Source organism: Macaca thibetana, chromosome 13 (assembly GCF_024542745.1).
Source record: "Macaca thibetana thibetana isolate TM-01 chromosome 13, ASM2454274v1, whole genome shotgun sequence".
Lineage (NCBI taxonomy): Eukaryota > Metazoa > Chordata > Mammalia > Primates > Cercopithecidae > Macaca > Macaca thibetana.
The window spans coordinates 290,990-310,837 of record NC_065590.1 but is presented as its reverse complement, the minus strand read 5'-3'; the positions used below and the strand labels follow the sequence as shown (position 1 = coordinate 310,837).

General features: G+C 59.3%; 2 protein-coding genes across 3 annotated transcripts in view; one reads left to right on the top strand and one right to left on the bottom strand.

Moving 5' to 3' along the window:
• KCNIP3 (potassium voltage-gated channel interacting protein 3) overlaps window positions 1-19,848 on the bottom strand; it is a 93,002-nt gene that overhangs the window by 58,969 nt on the left and 14,185 nt on the right. The window lies entirely within an intron of this gene.
• MRPS5 (mitochondrial ribosomal protein S5) overlaps window positions 6,163-19,848 on the top strand; it is a 224,724-nt gene continuing 211,038 nt past the window's right edge. The window contains exon 1 of the mRNA XM_050755124.1: window positions 6,163-6,166. The gene's annotated coding sequence lies outside the window, so the exon portion shown is untranslated. The remainder of the gene's footprint in view (window positions 6,167-19,848) is intronic.

Below are 19,848 nucleotides of genomic sequence, written 5' to 3'. Positions count from 1 at the left end.
GTCACACCGGACAGGCTGCTTAACCCCCTGTAGGATGGGCTAGTGATGCCCACGTCAGGGCATGTGAGAAAGCCCAGTACAGTGTCCAGGCTGGCCAGTGCCCAGCGAATGCCAGTCCTGTTGGCCTGGGGTCTGGTGGTCCAGAGGTGAAGGGCAGGTATCAGGGGAGATGCCTGGGCCTCTGCTCTTACCCCACGCCTTTGGCTTAGTTGAAATACAGGACCTGCTTACTCCAGAAAGTGGGATGCTCTCCATAGGGGTGCTGTGGGATGAGAGGGTTGTAGGACCACTCTGAGGCTCAGCCCGTCGCTGGGAGCCACAGCACGAACTGGGCACTTACTGTGCACAGAGTACTCCTGGGCTAATCACCGTGTTCTGTTTAATCCTCAAAGTAACCCAAAGAGACAATTTCTTCTCTCATCACAGCCCATGTTAAAGATAAGGAAGTGGAGGCCAAGAGAGGCACAGTGACTCGCCCAAGGTCGCTGCAGTCCAAGCCCTCCCACCCTTCCTAGAGACCGCTGGGCTACACTGAGACCCACCCATCCTCTGCCCCCCAATCCTCTGCAGCTCCCCTCTTCCTTCCATGGGTCACTGAGGGACGTCCCTGGCCCCGGCCAGCGGCCCGCATTCCTGAGGGCATAGTTAAGGCCCAGCAAAGGCCAGAGCCCGGAGGCAGCTAGAGCTGAAACCTGTGTTTCTTCCTCCAAGGTGTGTGCTGGGGCACACACTCCCCCACCCCAAGAGTCTGGTATTGGGGAGCAATGCCTGCTCAGGCCAGGCTCCCTGGCGGTCAGTTAGCAGATCTGACTACAGACTGAGAATGCTGCCGCAAGAATGGCACCCGAGCCCTTCCCCAGCACACAGGCACGGCAGGCACAGAGGCCCTGAAGGTGGTGAGCACGCTCACACACACAGGGGTGTGCACACACATGCATGTGGCACACACATGGGTACACGCACCTGAGCGGGCACGCAGCAGCGTCCAACCCACCCTCCCCAGATCCACCACTTCCTTTGTGAGATCAGTGCTTGGAACCAGCTCAGCTGCCCCCTGCCCGCCCCGCCGCTCTCCTCCAGGCGCTCAGACAGAGCCCACAGCCTCACCGTGTGGGCCTCCGTTTCCCACATGGGACACTGCGGCTCAGACAGTGGAGCAGCGGCAGCACGGCTCTGGGAGTTAGACCTAAACGACCTCAGACAGCTCACATTCTTTCTCCAGTCCTCAGTTTCCTCACTGGCGCCATGAGAGCTCAGCAGGTCTACGACGAAGGCCAGCGGGGCCGGGGACAGGGAGGGTGTGCCGTCATGTTTGGTCCATTTTCCCAGTCCCGGGGAAGCTGGTGGGGGCCGGGGGTGGTGCAGGTTTGCATGTGCGAGAGCCTCATGATGAAGGCCCCAGGGGGTGAGGCCGAGATAAACTGCATATGGGCCTCTGCTCTCTTTCCCTGAGAGCGTGTGGGGGCCACGGAGCGCCAGGTCTGTCTGGTACAGGCTGCCAGCAGGTCTGCAAATCTCCCCAGCTCAGGTCTATCCCCGACAGCCCAACCACAGCAGATTCTCCCGCAAGTTTAGCATGAAAGTTTGGGGTGAGATGGGAAGGGGACCTGCAAGGTGGGGAGGCTTCCCTGGCTCCTTCTTCCCTCCCAGCTGGGCTGAGTCCTGCTGTGTGCAGCCTCCAGGGTGTCTCATGCTGTGCGTTGGACGGATGGATGGACGAACGGATGGACAGACAAACCAGTCCCTCTCTCAGCCTCAAGCTCTTCCCCTGGAAGATGGGGGCGACGGTGATGCCCCTGCAGGATTAGCACGAGGACGAGCTGAGGACACAGGTGAGCACCAGCACCTGCCCGAGACAGAGAAGGTGTCCTGCCACTCCAGCTCTCTCCTCACAGTGGACATCCCCTTGCTCTGGCCCCAGGAGGTGCTCAGAAGCTGCATTAACTGTGGCTATAAATGAAAACAGCCACTGCTTCCAGGTGCATGTGTGTGTGAGAGAGTGTGAGCGCGCATGGTGAGCGTGTGTGTGTGGGTGTGTACGTGTGTGCATGTGTGAGTGTGAGTGTATGTGAGTCTGTGCATGTGTGCGTGTGTGTGAATGTGTGTGAGTGCACATCCAGGTTCTTGAAAAGCAGGTAGGGGGTCCGCATGTGGCCTCAGAGCCATTGAGCTGGGATCGCTGAGTGCAAGGAGGGGCAATGAGGTCCTGGGGATGTGAACTGGGGGCAAGTGGTGGCACTCACTACAGACAAGGTGGGCATGGTTAGTGTAAGGCACCATCATCAGGACTTGCAGAGACCTTGGGAGTCAGCAGGTTGACCTAGGGTGCCTAGAATGGAGCCTAGAATGGTGACCTACTCAAGCCTTGTTCCGTAGACGTGGCACAGTCTAGGTCTAGTGAACAGTCGGCCTTCAGTCCTCCAGCGAGAGAGGGACTGGTCCCGTGCAATCTGACTGGGTGGCCGAGCACTGTGGTAATAAGAGGGGTCAAGGCTTCTGAGGAGGAGACCCGTAAACTGAGCCCTGCTGGGGAGAGCGGCCCAAGGTGCAGGTGCTGGGGGCAGCGAAGGCCCCATGCATGAATGCCCTGCGGAGGAAGGGCAGAGCGAGGGGAGTTCCAGGCGGACGCCAACTGGGGCCGAGGGGCTCAGCCATGTGGGCAGAGCCAGGTCCCACAGGGCCCTGTAGGCCGAGGTACATTTGGAATTTATTCGAGGACCAACGGAAACCAGGAGGAGGCAGACTCCAGTTTGAAACCAGGAGGTGGCAGACTCCAGTTTATGTTTCTGAAGCTGCCCCTGGGCTAGGTGGCCAGAGGACACCTGCCCTCTGGGGAGACCTTAGGTAGGAAGCGGGGAACAAGGAACCAAGTCAAGAACAACCCCGCCATGGGCGTTCCCACCGCCATTCACAAGCACAGCCGCAGTGCAGGATAGGGCTCCCCATCTGAGAACAGGGCCGGCAGGCCGAGCCAGGTCCACAGGCCCTGTAGGCCATGATGGGCACTAGGAATTTGGGAGCTGGCAGCCTCCCAGAGCCCAACCTGAAGCTGTTCTTGGCCCTCCCGAGTGGAGTGTGTGTATGTGTATGTGAGTGTGTCTGCATGTGAGAGTGTGTGCTGGGGTGTGTGTATGTGCGCATGTGTGTGCATGTGTGTACACATGTATGTGTGCATGTGTGTATGAGTATGTGTATGTGAGTGTATGTGTGTATGAGAGTGTGTGTGAGTGTATGCATGCATGTATGAGTGTCTGTGTGTGTATGTGTATGAGTGTGTGTATATGAGTGAATGTGTATATGAGTGTGTATATGAGTGTGTGTATGTGAGTCTGAGTGTGTGTATGTGTGTGTATGAGTGTATGTGTGTGTATGTTTGCATGAGTGTGTATGTGTGTGTGAGTGAATGTGTATGTATGTGTGTATGAGTGTGTATATGAGTGTGTGTATGAGTGAATGTGTGTGTGTATGTCTCTATGAGTGTGTCTGTGTTTATGAGTGTGTATATGTGTGTGTATGTGTGTATGTGTTTGAGTGTGTGTATGTGTATGTATTTGTATGTGTGTATAAGTGTGTGTATGTGTATAAGTGTGTATATGAGTGTGTGTATGTGTGTATGAGTGTGTGTATGTGTATGACTGTGTGTATGAGTGTGTGTATAGATGTGTATGAGTGTGTATGTGTGTAAGTGTGCGTATTTGTACATGTGTATGTGTATGAGTGTGTGTATGTGTGTATGAGTGTATGTATTTGTATGTATTTGTGTGTGTATGTGTGTGTGTATAGGTGTGTATGAGTGTGTATGTGTATGTGTATGTGTATATCAGCGTGTGTATGTGTATGAGCGTGTGTATGTGTGTATGAGTGTATGTATTTGTGTGTATGAGTGTATATGCGTATGAGTGTATAAGCGTGTATATGTATTTGTGTGTGTGTGTGTATGTGTATGAGTGTGAGTGTATGACTGTGTATGTGTATGTGTGTGTGACTGAGTGTGTGTGTGCATGAATGTGCCCTGACCTGCCCCCTGCCCTGGGCATCTTGCCTCACTCCAGGCAACCTGTTTTGGGGGTAGGGGATAATGGCTGCCTTGGCCCCCTGAACCTCCTGCCTGTCCGGGACCCTCCTCACACGATACCCAGCTTTTAGCCAGACCCTAAGCTGCTGGGACATCCCCCGACTGTCCTCTTGTGTTCTTTCTTAGGCTTAGAGGTTAGCACAGATTTCCGTGCCCCTCCTGCTGGGCTGAGCTGCGGCCAGCACTCCATGCCACAGCCTCCCTGCTGCTCAGATGAGCTCCTGCACCGTCTCCGCCAGTCCCTACTCCAGTCCCAGGATTCCCATCACTGCTCAGGCCCAGGCCCAAACCCATCCCTCTCTGGGACGGCCAGCTCTCAGCCAGCCGATTTGGGGTCCAGGCCTGTGGACCCCACCAGCGCGGCTGCACCTTGCTCCGAAGGGAGGCAGGGGCCCAGCCAGGACACTTCCCTCCCCACACTGTCCCTGTCCGTCACTCAGCCAGCAAGGGACTGGAGCTCCCTTCTACCTCCCAGCCCAGCCTCAGCCAGCCAGGAGTTTGCCACCCTGGTTCTGGGCTCTTTGCATTTCCTCCCAAATTGGAAGAGGCCATAAAACTGTCTTTTGTTTTGTTTTGTTTCGTTTTGCTTTGTTTTTGAGACGGAGACTCACTCTGTCGCCCAGGCTGGAGTGCAGTGGCGCCATCTCAGCTCATCGCAACCTCCATCTCCTGGGTTCAAGCCGTTCTTCTGCCTCCGCCTCCCGAGTAGCTGGGACTACAGGCGCCGCCACCAGGCCCGGCTAATTTTTGTATTTTTAGTAGAGGTGGAGTTTCACCATATTGGCCAGGCTGGTCTCGATCTCCTGACCTTGTGATACGCCCACCTCGGCCTCCCAAAGTGCTGGGATTACAGGCGTGAGCCACCGCACCCGGCCAAAACTGCCATTTTTTTTTTTTTTTTTTTTTTGCAAAGCAAGGGCATGAAAAAATTATTTTTAAAAAACTATCTCACGTTATTAAGAAAAACTACTCAGCATTATTTCAAACAAGAATGAAACCTGAGTCTGCGACAGGGAATCCGTTTAGTTCGCTGACCAAGTCAGCCCATGGCCCATCTCTCCTCGTTCCCCACAGAGGCCCCGCCAGCCCACTGAGGGGAGGCGAGGAGCCCCGGTCTATCTGCGTGGTGGGGAGTCCAAGGCAGTGGCCACGGGCTCCCTCAGCCTCCCCCGCCCCATCAGGTGCAGGCCCCGAAGTCAGGAGCCCCGCACGTGGCCCTGGCGGCCCTCCCCTCGCCTGCCCGCAGGAGCTGGCCCCTCGTCCATACAGGAGGACAGGACTTCCTAGATGATGTCTCAAAACCACTGCCTCTGGGGTGACAAGGGACGAGGCCACGGCCACCCCAAGGCCTGCGGGGACATAGGGACCAGGGCAGGGGCTGCTGGGGAGAGGGTCCCAGCTTGTGTGGGGCTTAGCTCAGGGCATTGGGAGCCAGGACACATCCCGGAAGACAGGTGGCATCCCGGGGATGCCAGATCCTGGCATCTTTAAGCCCCAACGTTGTGACGGGTGGGAACAGAAAACGCAGCAGAGCCGGTGACCTGAAGGAGTGAAGTGGTCCGGGAGGCGGACGCGTTGGCACCTGCTGCCCCTGGTGGAAGAGGACGGAACGCCTGCAGAGAGCGCTCCTACGCCGGCGGGAGGGGCCCTTTCCCGGAGGGGTGGCCAGGCCTGCGGGCTCCAGCCTGGGCAATGCCGCCGCGGAACCCTGGGCACCCACTGCCCTCTCTGCCACCGCAGTTCTGCCTTTTCCTTGGTCGCCCCAAGCACACACAGACGTTCCCTCCCACCTTCCTCTGAAAGCTGCTCCTGTCTCCTCTCCCCACCTTCCGAAAAAACTCCCAAACTCCTGCACCCCAGAGGGCAGGGGTGTGGGTCCCACATGCACAGCATACTGGGGAGGGGCCTGGCGCTAGGAATGTGGCCATGGGGCCAAAGGGCCCTGTGCCTGGGCAGGTGGCTCTGCACTTTTCTGGAGGCTGCCCCCTCCACCTCACCCGTCAGCTCGTCCTTCCGCTGACCCTCCCATAGAGTTCCTGTCCACCCCCCCCTACATGTTCTATTTGGCCATTTGGAGGCAGGCAATGGGGGAGGCTGGGTGGGTGGAGGCCAGAGCGAGGGCTGGGACCACAGCAGCCCATTCTTCCTGGAGAATCCCAAATTCCTGGGTAAAGAAGAGCTTCAGCCTGCTCGCAGTGGCTCTTTTTTTTTTTTTTTTCTTTTGAGATGGAGTCTCGCTCTGTCGCCCAGGCTGGAGTGCAGTGGCCGGATCTCAGCTCACTGCAAGCTCCGCCTCCTGGGTTCCCGCCATTCTCCTGCCTCAGCCTCCCGAGTAGCTGGGACTACAGGCGCCCGCCACCTCGCCCGGCTAGTTTTTTGTAATTTTTAGTAGAGACGGGGTTTCACCGGGTTAGCCAGGATGGTCTCGATCTCCTGACCTCGTGATCCGCCCGCCTCGGCCTCCCAAAGTGCTGGGATTACAGGCTTGAGCCACCGCGCCCGGCCTTCGCAGTGGCTCTTAACGAACTCTGCCTCGTCCGCAAGGCCTTGGGGAAGCGTTTGAGAAGTGCTCTGAGTGGAGGGGCACAGGGCCTCACAGCACCGGAAGCGCCAGGGAGAGCTGCCAAGGGCCGGGGCTGGCTGGTGTTTTGAAGGCAGGCCCCGTCCCACGAGCAGGAGCCACAAGCACACCCCCCTCCCTGGCCCCTGTGCCTGGATAAGCGGGGAGGGGAGAAATCACGGGATAGACATCTGGTCCTAGACCGTGAAAATCCTTCTCTCCAGCTTCACTTCACAGACAGGGAAACCGAGGCCCCACCCAGGGCCTGGAAACCAGTCCCGCTATCACCAGCCCTGCCCTTGTGGCCGGCGGCAGCCCTGCCTTGGCCCTTTATGGACACTGATCGACTCCTTAAAACCACTCTCCATTATGCCCATTTGATGGATGAGGAGACTGAGATGCATAGAGACCCAGTAGCTTGTCCAAGGTCACAGCAGGGTGGGGAGGGCAGCAGGCTGTCCCGAGGGGACAGGGCTTTTCACGTGCCTCTGACAACAACCTCCACCGTGACCTCATCCTTTTTTTTTTTGAGGCAGGATCTCAGTCTGTTACCCAGGCTGGAGTGCAGTGGCACAAACACAGCTCACTGCAGCCTTGACCTCCTGGGTTCAAGCGATCTGTCCATCCATGTTCCCAGCAAGTAGCTAGGACCACAGGTGTGTGTCACCGTGTCCGACTAATTTTTGTATTTTTTGTAGAGATGGGATCTCACTGTGTGCCCAAGCCGGTCTCGAACTCCTGGGCTCAAATATCTGCCCACCTCGGCCTCCCAAAGTGTTGGGATTTACAGGCATGAGCCACCAGGCCCTGCCAACCTCGTTATTCTTATGGCCATTTTGCAGATGAGGAAACTGAGGCTCAGAGGGGTTAGAAGCAATTTGCTTCACACAGAGCTATGAGCGGCAGAGATGAGATGCTTAAGAGTCGTGGAACTGTGGCCTGAGGAGCACTGAGTGCCTGTTGAGGTCCCGCCAGGCACTATCTAGCATGGCGGTCGGGGCATCTGGCTCTCAGAGAGGCAGAACTAAGGGCTCCGATGTCTTCCAGGCCTGTAACACGGATAAGATGCCGTGGTTTCCTCCTCCCTGTGGCAGAGAAGACAAGCCTGCAGGCAGTGGCCTCACTCACCCGGGTCTTTCTGTTTCATGTCCCGTCTGTGTAACTGAGCAGTCCTGTCTCTGTCTGCCTTTTGTTCCCACCCTCTAAAGAGCCGCGTGTTCGTCTCCTTGTTAAGGAGTTCCACAGAACCTTGATACGCACTCCGTATCTATTTGCAGAATTGCATTTTAGTGCGTCAGAATGACGCTTTGTCAATTCGAGCCAGATGTGCCCCATTTTGTGTGAAACCTCTGGTCTCTGCTGCCTCCGTCGGGTGCCCCAGCCCCAGCCCTGACCCCTCTTCTTCCATTGCACCCTAGCCTTGTCTCTGGGGCTCCATCCGGGGCACCTGCCCTGTGATAGGGTGAGTGGCCCAGAGCACAGGGCTGGTGCTTTCTTGGTGTGAATTCCGTGCTCATATCTGGTTATATCTGGTATTAAATGTAACTTTTCCTGTTGCGTTTGAGAGAAGTCTCAACAGCCAGGAACGAGAGATGCAGCGAGAGATGCAGGACCAGCTCTGCAGGCCACACTAAGGGGCTGCAAAACCGGCTCCGTGACCCAACCCTTCACCCACAGAGGGTGGTGCAGGGAAGGCTGGGGGGCCGGGGAGGAAAGGGCCAAGGCTTCCCTAGGCTGGGAGGACAGGGCCTAGGGAAGGCTGCGGGGAGCGGGGAGGAGAGGGCTTAGGGAAGGCTGGGGGGAGCAGGGAGGAGAGGTGGGGGGGGTGGGGAGGAGAGGCTGGGGGCGGGGAGGACAGGGCTTAGGGAAGGCTGGGGGGGCGGGGAGGAGAGGCTGGGGGGGGGGCTGGGGGGTGGGGAGGAGAGGCTGGGGGTAGGGGGAGGAGAGGCTGGGGGGCGGGGGGAGGAGAGGCTGGGGTGCGGGGAGGACAGGGCTTAGGGAAGGCTGGGGGGGGGGGAGGAGAGGCTGGGGGGGGGGGGGGAGGAGAGGCTGGGGGGCAGGGAGGACAGGGCTTAGGGAAGGCTGGGGGGAGCAGGGAGGAGAGGCTGGGGGGGTGGGGAGGAGAGGCTGGGGGCGGGGAGGACAGGGCTTAGGGAAGGCTGGGGGGGTGCGGGGAGGAGAGGCTGGGGGGCGGGGAGGAGAGGCTGGGGGCGGGGAGGAGAGGAGGGCTGGGGGGGGGGGAGGAGAGGCTGGGGGGGCGGGGAGGACAGGGCTTAGGGAAGGCTGGGGGTGCGGGGAGGACAGGGCTTAGGGAAGGCTGGGGGTGCGGGGAGGAGAGGATGGGGGGGGGGGGGGGGGGAGGAGAGGCTGGGGGGTGTGGGGAGGACAGGGCCTAGGGAAGGCTGGGTGGGCAGGGAGGAGAGGCTGAGGGGCGGGGAGGAGAGGCTGGGGGCGGGGAGGACAGGGCTTAGGGAAGGCTGGGGGTGCGGGGAGGAGAGGCTGGGGGGTGGGGAGGACAGGGCTTAGGGAAGGCTGGGTGGGCAGGGAGGAGAGGCTGGGGTGCAGGGAGGACAGGGCCTAGGGAAGGCTGGGTGGGGTGCTGCAGGTTTTTCCTTCTTCTCCCACCCTGGGGGCTTCAGTCCCCTCCTCCCTCCAATTCAGGGACTTCTGAGAAGCCCGTGGTGATCTGAATGTGCCCCTGGAGTCTGGGGGATGCGGGGCCAGTTGGGTCTGATCTGCCCCTGGAGGAGGTCGGGTGGTGACTGGCTACACTGGCCGGCGGCTGTCAAGGTGAGGACAGTGAACTGGGCACCCACCCAGAGGCCATCATGGATCCGGAGGAGATGTTCCCGGGAAATCCGTCTTCAAAGTCCCATCCTCCCCACAAGAAGGACCACTGAAGAGGAGCAGCCTCAGCACCTGGGAGACAGGCTGAGGGGTGGCAGGGGCCGCTGAGCGGTGGCGACCTTGGGCAGGCCTGGGAAGGGCGTAGAGACTCCGAGACCCACCCACAGCTCACCACACCCTGCCTCCTCCTCCCCAACCCGCCAGGCTGCCGTGAGTGGCAGGAGGGAGTCCCGAAGCAAAGGAGGGTGCCGGGTTGGAAGGGATTCCCTGAGTATTTGCTGACACCTGAAAAGCGACCACAGGATCTGCAGAAAATTGAATGCAAATGGCAGGGAAGAGCGGCGGCCCCAGCGAGTGGACCGAGGGTCAGAGGCTGCAGCGCCTCAGGCTCCCTCCACGTGGTTCCACACCTTGGCAGCAGGCAGTGCTGTTTTCAGTGGCACCCACCCCATTCTCCACTGCGCCTCCGGGTCCACACCCAGCCAGCTCTCAGCCTCCTCACCCGGCTCCCAGAGAGCACCTCCCCAGCTTGCTGAGGATCCTAGAACCGGCATCGCCAGAGCTGGGAGGAGCTCAGAGGACGACCAGCAAGCCCCAGCCCTCGGTGCCAGGAGAGGCACCTGGGGCCCCGGGCAGAGGCTCACCCGCTGCTCTTGCCCTCCCTCCCTTGTTCTGAGCTGGGGCTCAGTGGCCACCTTGGGAACAGCCCTCCTGGCCTCCTAATCCGGTACGAGGCTTAGGTCTCACTCTCCCCAAGGAAGACAAGGAACATGGACTGAGACAGAGGGAGTCGCGTCGCGGAGGGAGCCAGAGGGAGCACCAGGAGCCTGAGCGCCTGTGAGGCAGGACAAAGGCATGACACAGGCACCCGGAGCTCTCGGCAATACAGACTCTTGCTTATGGCACCACCATGGCCATAAACCAGCCCTCTGGGCCACCCAGCGGAGGAGGCACTGTCACCGTAGCCCCCCAGCGAAGATGAGGAGCCAGGCCAAGGGCGGGCAGGAGGAATGCTCGGGGTCACTAGCCAGGAGGAGCACCCAGCTCGGAGGCTCGTGCGCAGTGGCTCAGTGACCCCGGGCACATTCCTCTCCCCCGGGTCTGGCCCGCCTGTGTCTCACCTCACACAGAAGCAGCCCAGGGTCCACTATCTTCAAAGTTCCTCCTTCCCCAGAAAAACTTCCTGAGGAAGGGAAGGCTCAGGAGCCTGAGGCACTGCGAAGGGACAGCACACGCAGCCACAGTATTCTCCTGTCTTGAAAAACTGGAAGGCCCAGGAACCCGGGGCTCTCCAAGTCCCTACCCAGAGCCACCCGACTTGCCACCTGGGGTTAGACTGAGCCCCCCGCTCCACACAGCCTCCGCACGGCAGGGTCTGCCTTCCTCCTGCAGACTCTGTGCTATCTACCGCTCTCCACGCCTCTGTTATGCTACCGGTTTGGGTGTGTGCGTGAGTGTGTGCTCCATCTTACGTTTGCATGCTTCTCAAAATGTCATGCATGAATTCGACAGGTATTTCGTGTGCCAGGCTCTGTGCGAGGCACTCAGGACAAGGCAGGGACAACAGGGGCGGACGAGCCCCTCGTCCCTGGAGCGGCTGAGGCAGCCCAGCCCTGCCGGCGGCTGCAGGTGACCTCTCAGCGTGGAGCAGCATCTTCTGGCAGCATAGGCAGCTGGCAGCACCAGGTCCTGGGATGTACGTGTCACATGTCTACGCCAGCTCGTCTTTGTTTTAGGGACTTGATTTTATCTCTCTTTGGAAATCACTTGACTTCTTTAGCCTGCTTTCCTCCACGTCCCCGCAGCACTTGCTCAGCACTCCAAGCGGCTGATGGTCACTCCTTTCAGGATCTGAAGCCTCTGATATCAACCCTTCCCCCGTGTCCTTCCCAGCAAATGCCAGGTCCCCCCATGCAGGACACCACCCCTGTGCCTGCTTCGTGGTCCCCAAGGCAGAGCCTTGGTCTTGGTCCTGCTCAGCCCCGGGCGCAGGCCGAGGAGGTAGAGCCGAAGCCGGGAGTGGGACTGGCAGGCTGTGGATCACCCGCCCCGGGGCTTCCCATGGGCCTGGGCCCACAATCGCAGACTCGGGGAGCCCCCTACATCCCTGCCAAGGCCTCCAGGTTGCTTGGGTTTCACAGGTTTTGGGAGGTGGCTGTCATTAATTGAGAACTTTCTATATTGAGGTCTCAATACACACTTGCCCATTTTTGTCAATCCTCATCACAGACACCACTTCTGCCTTTGATGGAAGAAGAGACGGTCACCAGTGAGGATGGCCTGGGCAGCGGAGTCGGTGTGCACAGGAGGGCTGGCCTGAGAGCCGCCCCACTCCCTCCCAGCCCAGGCTGGGCCTGAGTCTGTGTACCCCACAGAGAAGCCGGCCCCTCCCCATCTGCTCTCCCTCCCTGAGCCCAGGAGTTGGGGATCCCAGGCTTGGCATTCACTGTCCTGTTGGCTGCAGAGACTGCAGTTCTTTGTGGTCCTGCTCCCAGGGCCACTGCCCACCCCCGTCCCCGTCACCTCCAGACAAGGCAGGCCCAGTCCTCGGCCCAAAGCTGCCCCTTCTGCAGCCCTGTCCCAGCCCCACCAAAGCAGCCCTGACCTCGAGCCAGGTTCCCAGAGATGAAGCGGAAGACGACGCTGCTGGTGCCTGCCAGGTGCTTCCCACAGCCATGCTGGCACTCCTGGAGCCTCGGGCCAGGGCCACACCCTGCCATCCTTAGGCCTGGCTTGATCCGCCCGGCTCCTGCCCTCAGCTCTGCCCTGCCTGCCACTGTGCAGGCGGTGCCCCCACAAGGCTGCTCCCCAACCTCCTCTGCCAGCCTCTCCTCAGCCTGACACTCAGCACCTTTCTTTCTCCAGGACTCCCCTCTTCTGGTCTGTCTGTCTGTCTCTGTCTCAAACGCAGTGTCTCTCCTCCTGGTCTCAGCTTGTTCCCAGTGTCTTGGGCTCTCCGGGCCTGTCCTTCTCTCCTCTACTCTCTGTCCCTGCCTCTGGCTCTCCCAGCCTTTCCAGGGACTGCCTGCCCTTCAGCCCAGAGCCCCAGGGCAGCCAGAGCGCACTCAGCCCCCCTGCCTTGGGTCGGCCTCCTCAAGTAGCCCCTGCCCCTGCCCCTGCCCCAGGGCTGCCCCTTCACCTGGTGCCTGGCCTCAGCCTCCAGGCCCCCGGAGCTCACTGTTCCTGGAGGCAGAAGGGCCCCTGCGGCTTCTTGGGCTGGGAGGCGTGGGGATGGGGCATCGTCCTGAGCGCCCAGCACCAACTGAGGAGGTGACGCTGGTGTGATTATCAGCTGAGGCTGTGATCTCACTGCAGAGGGGCCTCACCCAGGCTCCAGGGCCAGAAAGGGAGCAGCCTGCACCCACAGTCCCTGCCTAGGAGGCTCGGGGCCAGGGACCCTGAGCAGAATGGGGGTATTGGTAGGGCCGTAGCCTTAGGCTGTCTCTTGACCTCTGACCTCCATCCACCAGCCTCATCCCTCAGCCCTGCTGTGCCTCTCTAAAGTGCAGAAGGGGAAGTGGGAAGGGGTTCCGCTGCTGAGGAGGAGAAGGGAGAGCCGAATTCGTGACTGGAGCTGACCAGCCCCCTGCCCTCCACGTTTTTGAGCACCTAGCGATAAATAAAAGCGATAACAGCCAGGCAGCTCGCTAAGGTCTTTCTGGGTGCCAGTGAGTGCCTTCAGTCATCAAAACAACCCTGCAAGCTCCGTGTGGCTGAGAATGCCAGTTCCGTATTCATTCTTTCCGAGTTTCACCAACAGGGTTCAGATGTTGTCGGAGATGGAAACGCGCCCAGCTGAGAATTCCACCTTTCCCCTGCCTTCCTCGCAGCCAGGGCAGCTTAGCTCCGGCCAGTGGGATGGAAGCGTCCGTCTTCCAGAGACTTCTGTGAGTGCTGCCTTCCTGCCATGGGGACCACCGCTCTCCCCTTCCACCTGGTTCTCCTTCCTGTTGCCTGAAATGAGGCTGTGCGGGCTGCAAAGCAACCACCTTGCCACGGCGAGGGAAACAGTAGAAGAACCAAAGACATTGACACTGACGTCCCCCAGCTGCCAAACTAGCGCCAGCCACTGCCTTGCCCCTTATTTCCCATGTAGGAGCTGATGCACCTGTCTCGACCAAGCCACTGTTACTTGGGGTTTCTGTTATATGCAAGTTCAGGCAAGCCAAGGGATCCCTTGCGGAGGGAAAGACGAGCTGCTGCGCCTCGCACGCCCGCCCGTAAAGGAAGGTGCAGTGCCCGGCGGGCCTCCTGTGCACTGCAGTTAAATGTGCCACTCAGAGGCTGTGCCGCAGGTGCAAGCCAAGCACAAGCAGCGCTGCCCCTTGGGCCTAATGACCCAGCACATTTAATGACACACGATGAGTCTAAGGCAAGTTGGGACGCCCTGTGGGGCCATGGCAGGCCCCCAGAGGGGAAATCTGTGGTCTGTTGGGTTTTGAGCAATGCCAAAGGTCTCTCCTATTGGCTTTCGGCTAACTGCCCACTGCTGGGCTGCTGTGGGGGTGGACGGCCTGATGGTGGGAGAGACAGAGACAGACCCACCAGGTGGCCATGAGCCCCGAACCGCCCATCAGGAGCCAAGTATCAACCTCTCGCCCAGCCTCCCTGGTATCTGCATGTGCACACAGTGCTCTGTCGTCATGCCCAGGTGCTGTGGACGGAGCCCGAGGCAGGGCGGGTCTGGAGGGTGCAGGGAGGCTGTACCTGCGGGGGCTGCAACTCCCACCGTGCCTGCTGCATTGTCGCTTTCCCCACAGCCCGCCTGCCCCCCACGGTCTCCAAGGCCGTCTGAGGAGGAAAAACATTCAGAGGTGACTTATAGACAGAGCTGCAAGAAGTGTTGGCACCAACTCCAGGCGACACTGAGGCCCACCTAGGGGAAGGACGTGGAGAAGGGGACATCTTCCTGGCACGTGTGTTGCCCACGTTGTCTGAAGAAGAGAGGGCCCGAGGCGCAGGTTTACATTGATCATGGATGGCTGTTAACCATTAGTTCAGGGGTCAGGGAGGTGGAGGGGCAGGGTCGGGGGAGTAAGGGCTGGGAGGCCTGGGGAGGAACCACCCAGAGTGGGACAGCAAGTGCTTCACAGGTGCCCTCCGAGGGGCGCTAGGGCGGAGGAGACGCTGGACGATTGGACGATCAGGTGGGCCAGTGGTCCCCTCTGTGCGCCTCACAGCCTCTGTTCCCGGCCCCTCTGGCGTTTGCTTGAGAACCACGGGTTCAATGAAAGAACTTCTCCCTGGGCTGATCAGGCTGCAGCTGCCGTTCAGTGCCCAGCCGGCCACCGGGTGGCAGGTCAGCCGCTCTGCGTCCCCGTCCCTGCCATCACTCCGGGGCTCCCATTATCCTCAGGGGAGTGACGGTCACTCTGGGTGTGACCTTCCCTCTGGCCCGCCCTGGTGCTGCCAGCACCTCCCCCCATCACGGTGCCCCCGCGCCATAGATCCTGAGCAACAGACTCGTTTCTCCGTGGAGCAGAGCAGTGTGGTCAAAGGCCAGGGTTCACAGGCTCCTGTCCCGGTCCTGTGCCCACCCCAGAAGCAGCCGGCCTCACGGAACAGTGACGAGACCCACTGAAGGCTGGCTCTGGCACCAGTTGCGGGTTCCAGGGCTGCCCTGTCCGGCGCCGGTGACCCTGCTGGATGTGCTGCCTCTCCCTGCCGTCAGAAGAGCAAGCTCAGAGACCAGGAAAACGCGCAAAGGCCCCTCCCTCATCCAGGCCCGCTCACCGCACCTCTGCTGCTCGTCTTCAATACTCCAGGCTCTGGATTACAGGCTTCAGATTCCCGTGGGAGAATGTGTCCCCTGCAGGAGGCGGCATGGGGTCTGCTGAACTGCAAGCGGAGACGGCCGCTTGGCAATGCTGGGTCCCTCACACCACTCAGACCAACTGGCATCAAGGGCCATCGGTCAGCGAATGACCCTGTTATCAAGGGGAGCAGGGAGGACGAAACTAACCTGGCAACGCCCTCGGCAATGAAATCATTTCCGCGCTTAGCCCAACCCCTTCCCTTCCAAGTGTATATAAGGTAGTGCATTACCTCAAGTCCAGTGAACCGCCATTAAACGAGACTTGATCAGAGCACTGTCTTGTCTACATTTCTCGTGTCTCTTGTTCCCCAAATTCTAACCCCAGGGAGACTCTACCTCAAGTCCAGTGAATTCTCCAGGGAGCCAGCAACACTGCCAGTTACAGTGATGAAAGTCAGTGGGGGCTTCTAGCAACCCCACTGAGGCAGGACCACCAATGACTCAGATCCCTCAGGAATGGGGCTTTGGATCACTCCACCCAGGACTCAGCCAAGGCCCTTGTGGTGGATTAAAGATGGCCACAGATGTCACACTACAACCCATGGAAAGGGGTTAATTTTCAGAAACCCTTGACAATTTGCACCGATCTGACATCTCACTTTGATGTCATGTATCTCGATGCCTCATGACGTCAATTGTATCTTGTATCTTCAAATACACGAAAATTATGTTTATAGATCTTTATATATTAGAGACAAGTTAATTCACCTTTTGTTCCCATACCTTTCTGCTACCCCTTTTTCCCAGGAGCACTGGTGGTGGTGATGATTTTACGTGGGGTTGCCCTTGAACCCATGGGAGAATGAGCGTCTCCCTGGGACGCACGGGCGGCTGAGGATGATTTGGGTCTTCTCTCTGGGGGAGGGGCATGTGTGTGCGTGTGTGTACGTGTGCGTGTGTGTGTGTGCATGTGTGTGTGCTCTGTGTGTGTACATGTGCGTGCTCTGTGTGTGTACATGTGCATGTGTGTCTGCTCGTGTGTGGTCATGTGTGTGTGCACATGTGTGTGCTTTGTGTGTGTGCGTGTGTGTGCATGTGTGCATGTGTGTGCATGTGTGTGCATGTGTGTGCTGTGTGTGCTTGTGTGTGCATGTGTGTGCTTTGTGTGTGTGTGCACTTGTGTGGTTTGTGTGTGCATGTGGTTGTGTGTGCTTGTGTGTGCATGTGTGCGCTTGTATGTGCACATGTGTGGTTTGTGTGTGCTTGTGTGTGCATGTATGTGTGTGCATGTGTGTATGTGTGTGTATGTGTGTGTGCACATGTGTGTGCTGTGTGTGCTTGTGTGTGTGCATGTGTGTGCTTGTGTGTGTGCGCACATGTGTGTGCTTGTGTGTGTGTGTGTGTGTATGTGTGTGTATGTGTGTGTATGTGTGTGCTGTGTGTGTGCTTGTGTGTGTGCATGTGTGCGCGTGTGTGTGTGTGTGCGTGTGTGTATGTGTGTGTGTATGAGAAATGGCTGCACCGTGTCACACAGAGGGGTGCAGCAGCTGCTAGAGCGTTCCTGCCAGAGTGGTCCAGGATGCCAGGCATCTCCCAAGGCGGTAGGTGGGGCCCTGGCTTCATCCCATTCAGACCTCGTTCTCTGGTCCTCCGGAGTTTCTGTGAACTTCCTGAGGCCTGGAGCAGACGCCTCCTCTTAAACCCGCCTGCCCGGTTTCAACTGTCTGCAGCCGGGACCCCAGGTTATTTGTGGGTGACATTATTATTCCAGTTGAAGAAACCCAAGTCCCACGGCCCTTGTGGGCACCAGGCTTGAGAAACAGGTCTGTCCAGTGTGGCACTGGCCATGCCTCTGGAGAGGCGTCCTGCAGGGAGGGACTTCAGATGCGGGGGAGACACGCAGGGCAGGCCAGAGGCCCAGCTTTTGGGTAATGGAGGAGGGTCCAAGGAGCTTGTAGGCTGGGGATGGGGGGCATCTCCTGGGTAGAGTGGGGCCAGGCTGCCTGTGCTCTGAGTCTCCTGGGCTCCCCTCTTAGAGGCCCCACTGTTGGCCACCTCCTGACTCCATCCTGGGGTCTTCACACCCAGGAGGGGCCACTTAGGGCCCAGCCACGATGCTCCAGCCCTCGCCCAGTGTCTCCAGGCCCCTGGTTCCTGCCCGCTCTTTGCCAACGTTCTACCTCGCCCAAGCTGGATCTTGGCTTTCACTCCCAGCTGTTCCCGACTTGTGTCTCTGGCCCAGCCCTCGCCCAGTGTCTCCAGGCCCCTGGTTCCTGCCCGCTCTTTGCCAACGTTCTACCTCGCCCAAGCTGGATCTTGGCTTTCACTCCCAGCTGTTCCCTACTTGTGTCTCTGGCCCGACTTCCGCCGAATGGAAAAACCCCAGTACAAGGGCACAGTGTCTGGGCCGCCCGCCTCCCACAGGACCCCAAGGCTCAGGACACCGTGCTGGGCCTCCCAGAGCATGCCGCGGGGCTACACTGAATGGGCCCCATTGTTCTTTGCACCCAGAGCCTGTGCAGGCTCCCAAAGAGCGGGGATGCCTCGTCCGTCTGCACACGGCGCAGCACTTCACACGCGCACAAAGCCCTCAGTGTGACCAGCCCGCCCTCCTTGCGGGACACACGCGGGACATGTTGGACTGAAGATAGGAGACCCGGGAGATATGGCCAAGGGAGACAAAGGTCACATCGGAGTCCTGGCTCCTCCCTCTGTGAGGTCCCTGGGCTCCCTCCTCCCTCAGCTACCACCAAAGACGCTCATCAGGTGGGCACCGTGGAGCTCGGGGCCCGAGCCCCCCCTGCCCCAACCCCCGCTTCTTGTGCCACCTGCTGAGTCATGTGACCTCCCCGAGCTGCCATGGACGCTTTGGCACATCAGGGAGATGAGCTTCACACTGCTCCCTTGCACAATCAAACAGGCTCTTGGACGTGTCACTCACATCTGCTCCCAGTCCCTGCACAAGGTCCGGTAAACGCGTCCACGCACGGGAGCGAACCCATCGCTGGTGCCCTGGCTCTGTCGCCTGAGTGTCTTTGACAAGTTGTTTGGCAAACGTGTCCTGACAGCTGGTGTGGAAAGGCCCTGCCCTCCAGGAAGCTGCCCTGAGGTAAGGTGGGGCATGCTGTGGTGGGCCATGCAGGGATGGTCCCCCCTAGCCCTGACTTGAACACGCCAAGCCAGCCCCTGTCTCGCCTTCCTCCCCGTCCACCCCACTCAGAACAGCTGCTGCTGTCACGGGTGTGCAGAAAGCTTTGGCAAAGGGTGCACACCAGCCCCAGACCGTCCCGAGCCACCTCTGCCTGCCAGAGACAGAGACGGGAGGATGGGGCAGAGCATCTGCAGGACCTGAGGGATGGAGGGAGGGTTCCACTGCAGCACCCCTTAAATACTCGCTGCCACCAAGAAAACCCCGGAAGACTGAAGTGGAGGAAATCTGAGTCTCGCACGACATGAAGCTGTGCCCGTCAGAGTGGACCTGAGCCTCCAGCACATGCAATGGCCACCGTGCTCTCGTCCCCACCCTAAGGGAGAACAGACGCATTTTCGTTCTGACGCAGAACGGACAGTGCCCTGAAGGTGGTCCTTCCCGGTCGAGCTATGTGTATGTGCTTCTAGTCAACTCATCAAGTTTCTGCCACCTGCAAAACCTACCAGCCCCATCCCCGAGAAGTTGGGGTGCACGCGGACCTCACCCATGCCTTCACAGGTGCCAGTGCTTCCATGGAAAGGGGTTGGGAACAAGTGTCAGCCAAGGTGACAGCATCATAGATGGGTAGGGGCTCTGTGGGGAAGCAGAGTGGCAAAAGGGAGGGGGCTGGAGTCGTGCTGGGAGCACCATGGAGTGGCGTTTGTGGGTAAAGGACGGGGATCTGGTGCGTAGCGGCCAGTCCCTTTGTGCACAGGCGTGGACCTCTGGCTGTGGCTGTCAGCCACGGTGCCTGCTGTTTGCCCAGACCCCTCAGGTGATCACCTCTATGCATGACCCCCATCAAGCCTGGGAGGCTGGGACCCCTATTGTGCCCATCCCCTGGTCAGGGGACCAAGGTTTCCTGGAAATCACACAGCTAGAGAGGGTCCAAGACAGCAAACCAGATGCAGCTGTCAAAGGCAAGTCGGCACCTTTTCCTTAAAGTCAGAGGCAGACTGTCATACGCACCATGCTCACCTGTGTGATCCCGTGAGTGTGCGTGGTGTGTATGCGCCTGCATGAGTGTGCGTGGTGTGTGTGTGCCTGCATGAGTGTGCACGGTGTGTGTGTGCGCCTGCATGAGTGTGCGTGGTGTGTGTGTGCCTGCATGAGTGTGCGTGGTGTGTGTGTGCGCCTGCATGAGTGTGCGTGGTGTGTGTGTGCCTGCATGAGTGTGCGTGGTGTGTGTGTGCGCCTGCATGAGTGTGCGTGGTGTGTGTGCACCTGCATGAGTGTGCGGGGTGTGTATGCGCCTGCATGAGTGTGCGTGGTGCGTGTGTGCCTGCATGAGTGTGCGTGGTGCGTGTGTGCACCTGCATGAGTGTGCGTGGTGTGTGTGTGCACCTGCATGAGTGTGCGTGGTGTGTGTGTGCCTGCATGAGTGTGCATGGTGTGTGTGTGCCTGCATGAGTGTGCATGGT